The following is an 11,618-nucleotide window of genomic DNA, read 5'->3' as shown; positions in this document are numbered from 1 at the left end:
TTGAGGTCCAGCTTTAGACCATGATGGTCAGACAGGATACAGGGGATTATTTCAGTGTTCTTATATCTGCTGAGGTTTGCTTTGTGACCAACTATATGGTCTATTTTGGAGAAGGTTACATGAGGTGCTGAAAAGAAGGTATACTCTTTTGAGTTTGGGTGGAAAGTTAGGTAGACATCTATTAGGTCCATTTGATTTAGGGCCTCTGTAAGTGTCCTTGTTTCCCCGTTTTGCTTCTGACGGGATGACCTGTCCCTTGGTGAGAGTGGAGTGTTGAAGTCTCCCACTATTAAGGTGTTGGGATCAATGTGTGATTTCAGCTTTAATAATGTTTCATTTACAAATGTAGATGATCTTGTATTTGGGGCGTAGATGTTCAAAATTGTGATGTCCTCCTGTCGGAATTTTCCTTTGATGAGTAGAAAGTGCCCTTCCTTATCTTTTTTGATTAATTTTGGTTGAAAGTCTATTTTATTAGCTATTAAGATTGCTACCCACACTTGTTTTCTGGGTCCATTTGCTTGAAAAACATTTTTCCAGCCCTTTACTCTGAGGTAGTGTTTATCTTTTTTGCATAGGTGTGTTTCTTGGATGCAGTAGAATGTTGGATCCTGTTTTCCCAACAATTCTGTTAGTCTGTGTCTTTTAATTGGAGAGTTGAGACTATTTATGTTGATAGATAATAGTGACCAATGACTGTTAGTTCCTTTTATTGTGGAGTTGGTGGTCTTACTATGATTCATTGCTGTTTTTTCTTTTAATTTTTGTTGGGAAATTATCTGCATCCTATATTTTTCTTGGTGTAGTTGTTTTCATTGGATTGGAGTTTTCCTTCTAGTATCTTCTGTAGGGCTGGGTTGCTGTGTAGATATTCCTTAAATTCAGTTTTATCATGGAATATTTTGTTTTCTCCATCTATGTTGACTGAAAGTTTTACTGGGTTTAGTAGTCTGGGTTGGCATCTGTGTTCCCTTAAAGACTGCATGACCTCTGCCCAGGCCCTTCTGGCTTTCATACTTTCTGATGAGAAGTCTGGTGTGATTCTGATTGGTCTACCTTCATATGCTATTTGACCTTTTTCCCTTGATGCCTTTAATATTTTTTCTTTGTTTTGTAGGTTTAGTGTTTTGACTATGATGTGACCTGAAGTATTTCTTTTCTGGTCTAGTCTATTTGGTGTTCTATAGGCTTCTTGTATGTTTATGAACATCTCTTTCTTTAAGTTGGGAAAATTTTCTTCTATGATTTTCTTAAAAATATTTTCCGGTCCTTGGAGCCTAGAGTCTTCTCATTCATCTATTCCTATTATTCTTAGGTTTTGTTTTTTTCATGGCATCCTTGATTTCTTCTATGTTTTCTGTTTGGAACTTCTCTGATTTTACCTTTTCTTTGAGGGAAGAATCAATTTCAGCCAGCGTATCTGCAGCACCTGAAATTCTCTCTTCCATCTCTTGTATTCTATTGGTGATGCTTACATTTGTGGTTCCTGATTTTTTCTCTAAGTTCTCCAGTTCCAGGGTTTTCTCAATTTGTGTTTTCTTTATAGATTATAATTCTGTTTTCATGCTTTGCACCATTTCCTGCATCTCAGTGAATGTGGCTTCTATTTTTTTTGTTTGTTTGTTTCTTCTCTATATGTCTCTAATTGTTCCTGTATGTGGGCAGTTATAGTCTTCCGTATTTCTTTGAGAGTTCTGTTCATTTCCCCTTTTTGTTCCTCTAATAACTGCATAAGCATAGCTTTAAAGTCATTTTCCTGTGTTTCCGCTGAATTAAAATATCCATTGATTTTTGGGGGTTGCTGGTGGGTTCATGGTGTCCTGATTTTTGTTGGGTGAGTTATTACACCTACCTTTGGCCATTTGCTTAAATGTGATCTTCACTGTTTTTTCCTTGAGTCTGAACTTCAGACTGGAACTGTCTTTCTCTGGTCTCTGGAGTATTCTTCAGGAAGATCAGGGAGGTCCAGTGGTTTAAGGGTGTGTGTTACTGCTAAGGGAGGAAAACCGCTGGCGCAGATTCGTTATTGCGGGGGAGTAAGTGTGTGTGTGTGTGTGTGTGTGTGTGTGTGTGTGTGTGCGCGCGCGCGCGCGCGCACGCGCGCACGCCTGCATGCGCGTCTTGAAGGGGAGTACTAGAGAGTGTAGGTGCTTGGGATATGGGATTTGGAGCAAGTGCAGGAGGGGATGTGGATGCTGGCAGGTTAGCAAGCACAGATTGCAGGCACAAAGCACCTGCACAGGTTTCCTGAATACCCAGTGGTCTCCAGTCTGTGGAGGGCTCTGTAGGCTGGACTCTGAGGTCTGTGGCTGACGCTGCAAGGTGGGACAAGTATTCTGTTGTGGGCTCTGTGTGTCCAGCCCTGTACTCTGTGCTAGAAGCTGTGAGCACAGCAGGCTGGGCTCTGCTCTCTGAGTTGGGAAGCGCTATGTCCCCCTCCAGCAAGGCTGGTGATCTGAGGTCGTGGGGGAAATGCCAGGAGGTTTCAGTGTTTTCAGTCTCAAATATCAAGGAGGGAGATATGGGCTTGGAGCAGGTAGTACTGTGTGACAGCAAGCTGTGTGCACCGGGGGTGCCTCCTTTGCTTCAGCTGCTAGTTGCAGTAACTCCGGTAACTCTACTACAGCTTCTCTGTTGGCTGCTGTACCTCTGTCTCCTCTGCTGCAGGGTTGGCTACCTCAGCCACTGCTTCCGCCTGTTACGGGGAAGTGCCCAGGAATCGATTCCCCAGAAGTCCACGGAGATATCCCTTGTTAACCTGTGACCTACTGGACTCAGATCAGGGTTTGTCCCCCTTCTCCCCAGACTCCTCGTACAGTTGTTTTGGGTCCCACACCCCTTGACTCACCAATTCGGAGTTTTAGCTCCTCTGAATACTGTGCGCGCTCGTCGCCGCCATATTGGATCCTCCTTATAAGAGCTTTAAGGCTGGGTTCAAGATAGTATTCAATTTGTCCTCATAGTTTGACTTAATAAATGCTCTTAACATTGTTTTTCAAAAATGGAGAGATATACAAGAAAGAAAACAAACTAATGGAAAGCAACAAAGAAAAACAAAGACTGGGATGCCATGAGATAGGCCTTGGTACTACAATCACTGAGTCTTCAGCTGGAAACCAATTCTACAGTCATGCTAGCTGTCTATTTGTGGCAAAAGCTTCATTGTCTAAGTTAAATGTGTGCTTGTATGTAATATTGTTGTATTGATGACCACATATAGGACTTACCATATACTAAAAGTTCAATGAGACAGATATTGTGGGGCTGGTGAGATGACCCAGCAGGTAAGGTGCTGCCTGCAAACCTGAACCCCTGAATTGTCCCCAGAGCTCACATGGTTGCAGCTGAGAATCAGCTCCCACAAGTCGTCCTGTGCCTCTACATACAAACCATGGGAAGTGTACATCTTTATACATATACAGGGACAGACATAAACAAGCATTTTAAAATAAGAAAGTATCAAAATTTCTTTTAGGGAAGAATGCAATTCAGAAAGAATACCAATACCAAGAAAGAAGGAGAGAAATATGATGAACGACATTAAACAGTGTAATATTCAGAGAATTCCTGGGTTCTCTGAAGGTGCAAATGATTAATAACAGTGGTTAAGATATGGTAGTTGATGCTCAGGGAAATGGCTCAGTGGTAAACTGTTTGCTGCACAAGCATGAAGCCTTCTGCACAGACACACAGCACCCATGAAGGAAGTTGGGTGGAGTGGCATGTACTGTAATTCTAGCATGGAGAAGTAGAGAATGTGGGCCCTCAAGAAATCTCAGGCCACCTAGTCTAGACAATGGATGAGCACAAAAGTCACTGAGAAACTGTCCAGAAAACAAGTCGGTGGATGATCAAGAAAAGAGCCAATGTTGACCTCCATACTCTGCACATGCAAGCAGTAGTATAAGCACTCTCACACATATGAGCAGACATACATACAGCACACACATGCCCAGTTGGTATATAGCTGTGTCCTGGGTTGAAACATTCTCTCATTCTCAGGAAGACGGCACTGGAGACATGGCTCAGTAGTAGATAAAGTGCTTGCTGCATAGGCTTGAACACTGGAGTTGAGATCCCCATGACCCATGTATATGCTTAGGGGAGGTGGGTAACTCCAGCTCTCTGAATCAGAGACCAGGGAACCTCAGCACAAGCTGACTAAGCTAGCTAACTAAACCAGCTTTATTGGCAAGCTCTGGGTTCAGTCATGAGAACTTGCCTCAGTGAGCAAGACTAACACAAAAGAGTCCCAACATCAGGCTTGGACATGGAGATGCTGTCCTTCACCAACCTCTGACCCCAGGGCAAGCAGTATAAAGGAAAAGGAAATGGAGGTGTTGTCTTGCTAGTTCACACAGCCAACAGTATGCAGGGTGGAGGTAGTACAAATTAGATCTGTGAGCTAAAAGAGCTCTTCCTGGGACCCTAAAACTTGGAACCCATGGGAAGAACTGAAGAACAGAGAGGAAGAAAACAGGGCCAACATGATAGAAGGGAGCCCTGAGGCCCAACCTTTTCCTTTGCAGAGGAAAGGAAATTCCATGATTCAGCAAGTAGCTGGACACCTAAGAAAAGCACAAGACAGACAGTATGGTACCCAAGGAATACTCAACAACTGAATTGCTCAAGTTGGGACTTTTAAACAAACAATAAAAGAAACTCACCACCTGGCTCATGGGGCTGTGGGATGGGGACACAGAGGGAATGAGCCTGAGGACATGGGAGTGTACAGAGTCCTAGAACTACCTGCCCTCCTTGAGACAGAGGTTATCTGATCCAAGGCAACACACGGAACATTGACCTCTGGTGAACTGGCCCATAGAAGCCATTAGGGACCCTTGGTCACCACAGGATGGGGATCATGTGAATATGAGGAAGACCACATAGCAAGACATCACAGAGTAAACTGGGCAGGAGAGAGCCGATACTTAATGCCCAGCTTATTAGGCCACATAGAACTCTACTCACAAGACATCGAGAATGGCACCATCAGCTAAGTGCTTGCTGTGAAAGCATGAGGATCTATTGAGGGATCTGCTGCACCCACATAAAACTCCAGGCGTTATGACATAGGCCTGAAACCCAGCACGGGGAGCCTGGAGACAGGAAGATCCCTGGAGCTTGCTGGTGAGTCCATCTAGCTTGGTCAAAGTTCTCCAGGTTCAGGGAGAGACCCTGTCTCAAAAAAAAAAAAATAAGTTGAAGGAGCAACTGAAAAAGACAGTGAATGTTTTCTCTGTTGTCTCCTGTTTCTATTTTTTAGGCTTACACTTTTGACAGTGTATTTACTTGACTATATTTTAATTATGGTGTTAATTCTACTTCTCATTTCTTAGCTTAAGAACTTATTTATTTATTTTGTTGTTGTTGTTGTTGTTTTGATATTGTTGTTTTGTTTTTGAGACAGGGTTTCTTTTCTCTTTATAGACTTGGCTGTCCTGGAACAAGTTGTATTTTTTTAATAATGTGTAATATTTTATCTTTAATAATGTGCAAAATTGATAATGTGTTTATGTAAATGGTATATAGCATGTGTTTGGGTTGCCAGGGTCCCAGGCATGAGATCCCTGGACCTGAAGCTACATACAGGAAGTGTGAGTTACCTGATGCGTTATGAATTTTTCCATTGTTGTGAAATTTTATTTTTTCCTACTCTCTTACTCTTCTCTCTTCCCCTGCATGATTTCTCTACTCTCTCTACTATCCCCCCATTTATTTAACCTTGTTTCTCCCATTTTTCTGTTTTCTCCTCCCTTTCCTTCATCATATTCATTTATTATTTTCACATTTAACCTAAACACTTTTCTAAGTGATTATTACATTTATTTACTTGTTTACTCATTTAGTGTGAAGGGGTGTACATGAGCCACATTGTTCATTCACTCTTTGTGAGAACAGGAACTTCCTTTTCACCAGGAATCTTCTGGGTCAAGCTCAGGTTATCAGGCTTGGCAGCAAAGTGCATTTACACTCTGAGCCATCTCACCATTTTTAACCTAAATATATTTTAATAGAGGCATTCTTTATTATTTGATAATTTCATACACATAAAAAATGCATCTTTATCAAATGCACCCCATTATTCCCCTCTCTCACTGCCCAACGCACCACTAACATATCTTCCACCTTTTTTTAACTTTTAAAGAAAATACTTTATTATGTCATGAAAAAGATATTTAACAACTAGGTTCATTGCTTGAATAAAAAAAAAAAAACACCTGAAAATTTATCCACTAGACTGCATGTGGGCATCCTGTTCTACATGAGAACAGAAAGATGCTAGCTAGGACTTCTATGTATTGCACAGTCTGAAAAAAATAAAATAAAAAAGGAGTGGGGAGAAGATCACATGATATTGGGAACCATTTCACATTTTTTTTTTAATCTACCAAGAAACATTTTAAAAAGAAAACCCTTTGTTTCTACAGTAGCTTTAGTCTGTAGTTCTTAGGATGACTGTATTCCATTGAAGACGTGTTAGTAACAGGAAGCTTCCTTCCAGCAATACCATGTGCAAATATTAATAGAAAAAAATAAAATAAAATATTGCATCTCTTGCCATCACCCCGGCAATCAGGACCATATTTTGGAGGACTGTTTTGCTTGGAAAAAAATGATTTAAGCTGTGAGTTTGGCCTGAAGCACCATCTCTGCCTCCTGTTTGAGCCCAATATCCTCTAGAAGCTGGAATCGGCTAAAATCCTGGTTGAGGTCCAGCGGAGTTGGAGGAGGAGTGTTGAAAAGACCGCTCTGAGGGTTTGGACTCAGTCCAGATTTGCAAACGTCCTCTGTGTACATAAGAGAGGTGTCTGTAAAGTTGCTGGCCGCTCTTTGCTGAACATCTGCGCTCTGTCCCACACCAACCCGCTGGCAGAGAGAGAAAGGCCCATCTTTCAATGCAGTGACAGTGGTATGGCAGATCACTGACGGGTGAGCCAAAATGGATCCTGGGGAGGAAAGTTTGGGAGACACTGGCCTCCCTAGGGTTGGGCTGGGACCAGCTGAAAAATGAACCGGGCTCTCTTCTAGAGCTGGCATGAAGTTTTTGATACCCCTTGGAGGTTCTGAAATCTTGGCCCCACCGCGGGAAATCGTGAACTGATTTGGATCTTTGCCATCGTTTCTCAGCATGTCAAAGAGCAGCCCGCGGCGGGGCGTTGATGAACCAGTTACAGACCTGTAGTGTGGACAGGTGTGTCTCCTGCGAGAGCAGCGCTTTCTCGTGCTCAGGGGCAGTCACGTTGCATCTGTGTTCATACAGCCAGTCCCCCAGGATGTGTACTCCTTGGGCAGGTTGCCTCCTCCTCCTTCTCTTACCTGAGGTTGCTGAAGAGGAAATGGTCCAGGGAAACGGCCATGCCGTCTTCATCCTCAGTTTCACTGCAACAACGCCACCGGCTGGCAAGCCCATCTGCAAACCGCCCGGAATGCAGCGCTTTCAGGCACCTGGCTGGTGATGACTCACTGCTGTGCCCAGGTGCGGGACTGATGTGGTGTGGGGAGGGGGCCGCAGCCCAGCCCCCCATTCCTCTTTTTTTATTGTTAATAATCCGCTGAGATAGATTAATGGTTGGTGCCATCTGGTGGATGGTCACTGACCTTGACGACTTGATCTCGTGGAGGTAGCCGTATCTGCAGTGAGTTCATGGGTGCCATAGCCATATCACGTTCCAAGACAGCATTTCACACTTCCCAACCTCCAGCTCTGCCGTTCTTTCTGCCTCTCTTCTGTGCCCTGAGCCTTGAGGGGAGGCACTGATAGAGATGTCTCATTTACAGCTGATTTCTCAACCAACACTAATTCACAGCCCTCTGACAAGTTTAGAGTCTCAGCACTGATTGCCAGTCACCACAGAGGGAAACTTCTCCAGGCAAGGCCAAGGGCAGCGTTAATCCATGGGTATAAACATACACTTTTAGAATGCAGTTTCTCATTTAGCAAAACAACAGTAACAAGTTCCCCTTAAGGCTTGTGTCCCCCTGGGCCATAGACATTTGACCAGGTATACAGTACCAGGACAAATTTCTTCCTGAGAAGTAGGCCTCAAATCCAACTCAAAAGAAGTTGGTTGCCCCCATAACTTCTGTGCCACTTTTGTACCAATGGGTAGACCTTGCCTGGGATGTCAGTCGGTATTACATCATGCAAAGCTGGCTGTATGGATACCACTGATGTCTTTTCTCCCCCAGTGGCCTACATAGTACCTTCCAGCACTCTGAAAAGTAGTCACAAGAAAAGTTTTCAGGTCAGTTCATGCTTGATTTCTCTTTGCCCGCAACCAAAGTGTGTTGTATCTTCTTCCATGAGATCTTACATCTAGTTACGGTGAGCAAAGAGAAGCAATGGCAATAGGTTGTGTTGTAATTTTATGATTTCATTATCAGCACATTCAGGGCATCTATGTTCAGACTCTTACTTTTTAGGCAATTGTCTTACAACTAGTGGGTTTCCATATACCTTTTCCCATGAATTCTTAATTTTTGACTAAACCTTCTTCTCTCCTTCTTCTTGACTCCCATCCCTTAACCTTAAATTACCTTAAATTTTATAATTTAAACCTTTAACTTCTAGGACCTAGCCTGGTCTACTTACATTTATATGATATGTGTTCTTCCACTTCGTGCCCTTAAGAGCTCTTCCTTTTTGCCTCCCATGGGCCCTTTTTAGCTTCCTGGGATGTACAAATACGCCAAATTAAATACACAAATCTAAAACTGCAGAGCTGTGGCCCTCAAATAAGGAAAAATAAACAGCGTTTGTCTCTCTGGGCCTGGGTTACCCACTCATTATAACATTTTCCTGCAAATGTCATAATTTTATTGTCTTTATAGCTGAATGACACTCCGTTCTGTAAGTGCACCACACTTTCACTATCCATTCATCTGTTGATGGACATACAGGCTGGTTCCCTCTCCTAACAGAGATATAGATAGAGCAGTGATGGAGATGGATATGCAAGTGTCTCTGGAGAAGAAAATGGAATCTTTTGGAAATACGGATGGAGTGATATGGCTGGATCACATTAGCCTTTTACAGACACTTTACACTGATTTTCAAAGTGGTTCCACAATTTTGCAACCTCACCAAATGGGTGTTATTCTTTCCTCATATCCTTGCCAGTATTTGTCATCATTTGTTTGTTTGTTTGTTTTTGTTTTTATCTTAGCCATTGTGAATGGGATGAGGTGTCATCTCTAAATAATTTCTTAATGTTTGGGTTATTTTAATCATACTATATAAGAACACAAATATACAAATTTATTAAACAAATAAATTATTCTCTAATAGCCTGTTTATTTCCTTGTGAGGCTAGAGCTCCAAGCGAGGCCTTGCACGTGACAGGCAAGCATTCTACCAATAAACTAAAGCCTTCACCTTGTGATAGCATTTTAGACTTAAGGAAGCCAATAATCTGACTATTCTGAAATTCTGTACACATGTTATTTAATTGCCACATCTGTCCTTCTACCACAAACAATAAACTGGAGATTACATCTCATCAGAATTCTGACAGAATATCAATGAAATTGGTTCTTCAATGTTCAATATAATCTTATGTAGCAAACCAATCTTCACATCTTTTCTAAGTGGTTAATACTAGATGAGAATCAATTTGAGCCCCTTAAGGAAATTTGAAATTCCGTTTTCTTAAGTATTAGATCTTATTTCTTTTACTGCAGGTAGAGGCCAGAAGAAAACTTGTGTGGTTTGTTCTATCCTTCCAACAAGTGAGTTCAGGGCATCGAACTCGGATCCCCTTCCTTGGTCACCAGGATCTTTACCTGTGGAGGCATCTCACAGCTCCAGCCTGAGTGAGCCTGGACATGGCAGAGAGCATGGTGGAGATGCTCTCCTCCGAGGATGCTGAGCTGATCGTGGACTGCTCGGGACCAGCACGGCTAGGGAGACATTTCTCTCAGGTGCACACAAGGAAGGAGGAATAGAGAAGAGCCCCTGCACTGGGAGGCAGAGAGCAGGTCTGCAGCCTTGTAGTGATTTTAGTTTGCCTGTCTCTGATGGCCAATAATGCCGCACACTGTTTTAAATGTTTATTGGCCGTTTGTATCTCTTTTCTGAGAATTCTTCGTTCAGTTCAATGGCCCAGTTTTTATTGGTTGTTTGTTTGCCTAAGGCGTACTTTGTATAGTTTAACTAATCCATCATCAGGTTTGTAGTCGGCAAATACTGTCTCCCATTCTATGGGGTGCTTTTTCATTTGACTGACAGTTTTCTTTTCTACACAAAAGCTTTCTAATTTCATGAGCTCCTATTTGATGACTCTTGTGCTTATTTGGCAATCAGTCAGGGTCTGGCTCGGAAAGTCCTTGCTGTGCCTCTGCCTTAAAGTGTGCTCCTCCCTCCCTTTCCCTGTGGCACTCATGAACTCACAGTAGTTGTGTTTGCAGTCAACACCCCAGCGTGGAGAGGGAAAGGGCTCATGTAGCCCCACCCACAGATGAGCAGCCATAGGCAGCTGGTGGATGCTGAGGGAGAGTCGGTTTTCTTCAGTGGGATGGGTCATGGTGGTTGGTCATGAACGACGCCGTCGCCATAGGCATATGGGCAGCACTAGTATGACTTAGTGGGTTATTTGTCTCACCAACAAGACTGCCCAGACATGAGCTAAGAAAGGATTACCTGTGAACACACCAAACTGGACAGGGAAAAGCCTGTGAGGACTCAACCCTACTCAAAGAACTACGGGCAAAATGAGGAAAGCTGAGAGCAGGGGAAATGGTCCTCCCCAAGGAAAAGCACACCTATTGTTTGTCCGGTGCCAAATGCTCAGTCCTGAAAACATACATGCAAGTGACATTAAACAGGCTGAACAGGTTATGTTTAGGAATATGTATGTATATGCATGAACATACATGCATACAATAACAATTAATGAAAACAGAGGCCATGAATTTGAAGGAGAATGGGGAGAAGTATGTGGGAGAGTTTGGAGGAAGCAAGAAGAAATATAGTTATTAAATTATAATCTCAAAAAAAAGAAAAACCTATACTCACATAGCCATATCCATACACAGACAAAGACAATTTTAAAATAATACAAAATAAAAATTTTAACGGTCTGGAAAGATAGTTCAACAGGTAAGAGCACACCCTTCTCTTTCAAACGCCCTGAGTTCAGGTCCCAGCACCCACATTGGGTGGCTCACAACTGCCCACAGTTCGAGGGGTTTCCAAAGTCTCTGCCCTCACCAGGCACCTGCACTCAATGCCCACACGAACACACGGACGCACAGGCACAAGCACTCATACACAAAAATTTGAAATTAATAAAGATAAATTTTAAAAACAAAAGAGAAGACATGATTCGGGAGGGTGGGAGGAAGCTTGAGTTGGAGAGGATGGATATTATTGAAATACATTATATTCCTGTATTAAATTACCAAGGAATACATTTTGAAAATTTAAAAGGGGAAATGGCAGTGAATTAGAGAACGGAAGCAGTAGAGCACTGCTGAGCGGGTATTATGAATAAAGTTTCTTCTTCTTTTTTTTTAATCCAGTGTGTTATCAGTCTGAACTCAAAGGCGGCCTGAATGCCTGAGGCTTGCTGACAGTGTTCAACAGAAGCCCTTTGTTTTGTTCCAAAAAGCAGGAC

At 42.7% G+C, this 11,618-nt stretch overlaps 1 pseudogene; it reads right to left on the bottom strand.

Annotated features, from left to right (window-relative positions):
- Positions 1 to 6,621: 6,621 nt before the first annotated feature.
- On the bottom strand, positions 6,622 to 8,412 carry LOC110546677 (homeobox protein TGIF1-like; annotated as a pseudogene).
- Positions 8,413 to 11,618: the final 3,206 nt, after the last annotated feature.

The sequence above is a fragment of the Meriones unguiculatus genome, chromosome 2, assembly GCF_030254825.1.
Source record: "Meriones unguiculatus strain TT.TT164.6M chromosome 2, Bangor_MerUng_6.1, whole genome shotgun sequence".
Classification (NCBI taxonomy): domain Eukaryota; kingdom Metazoa; phylum Chordata; class Mammalia; order Rodentia; family Muridae; genus Meriones; species Meriones unguiculatus.
Note: the sequence above shows the minus strand (reverse complement) of the source record. Positions and strands in the feature narration are given on the sequence as shown.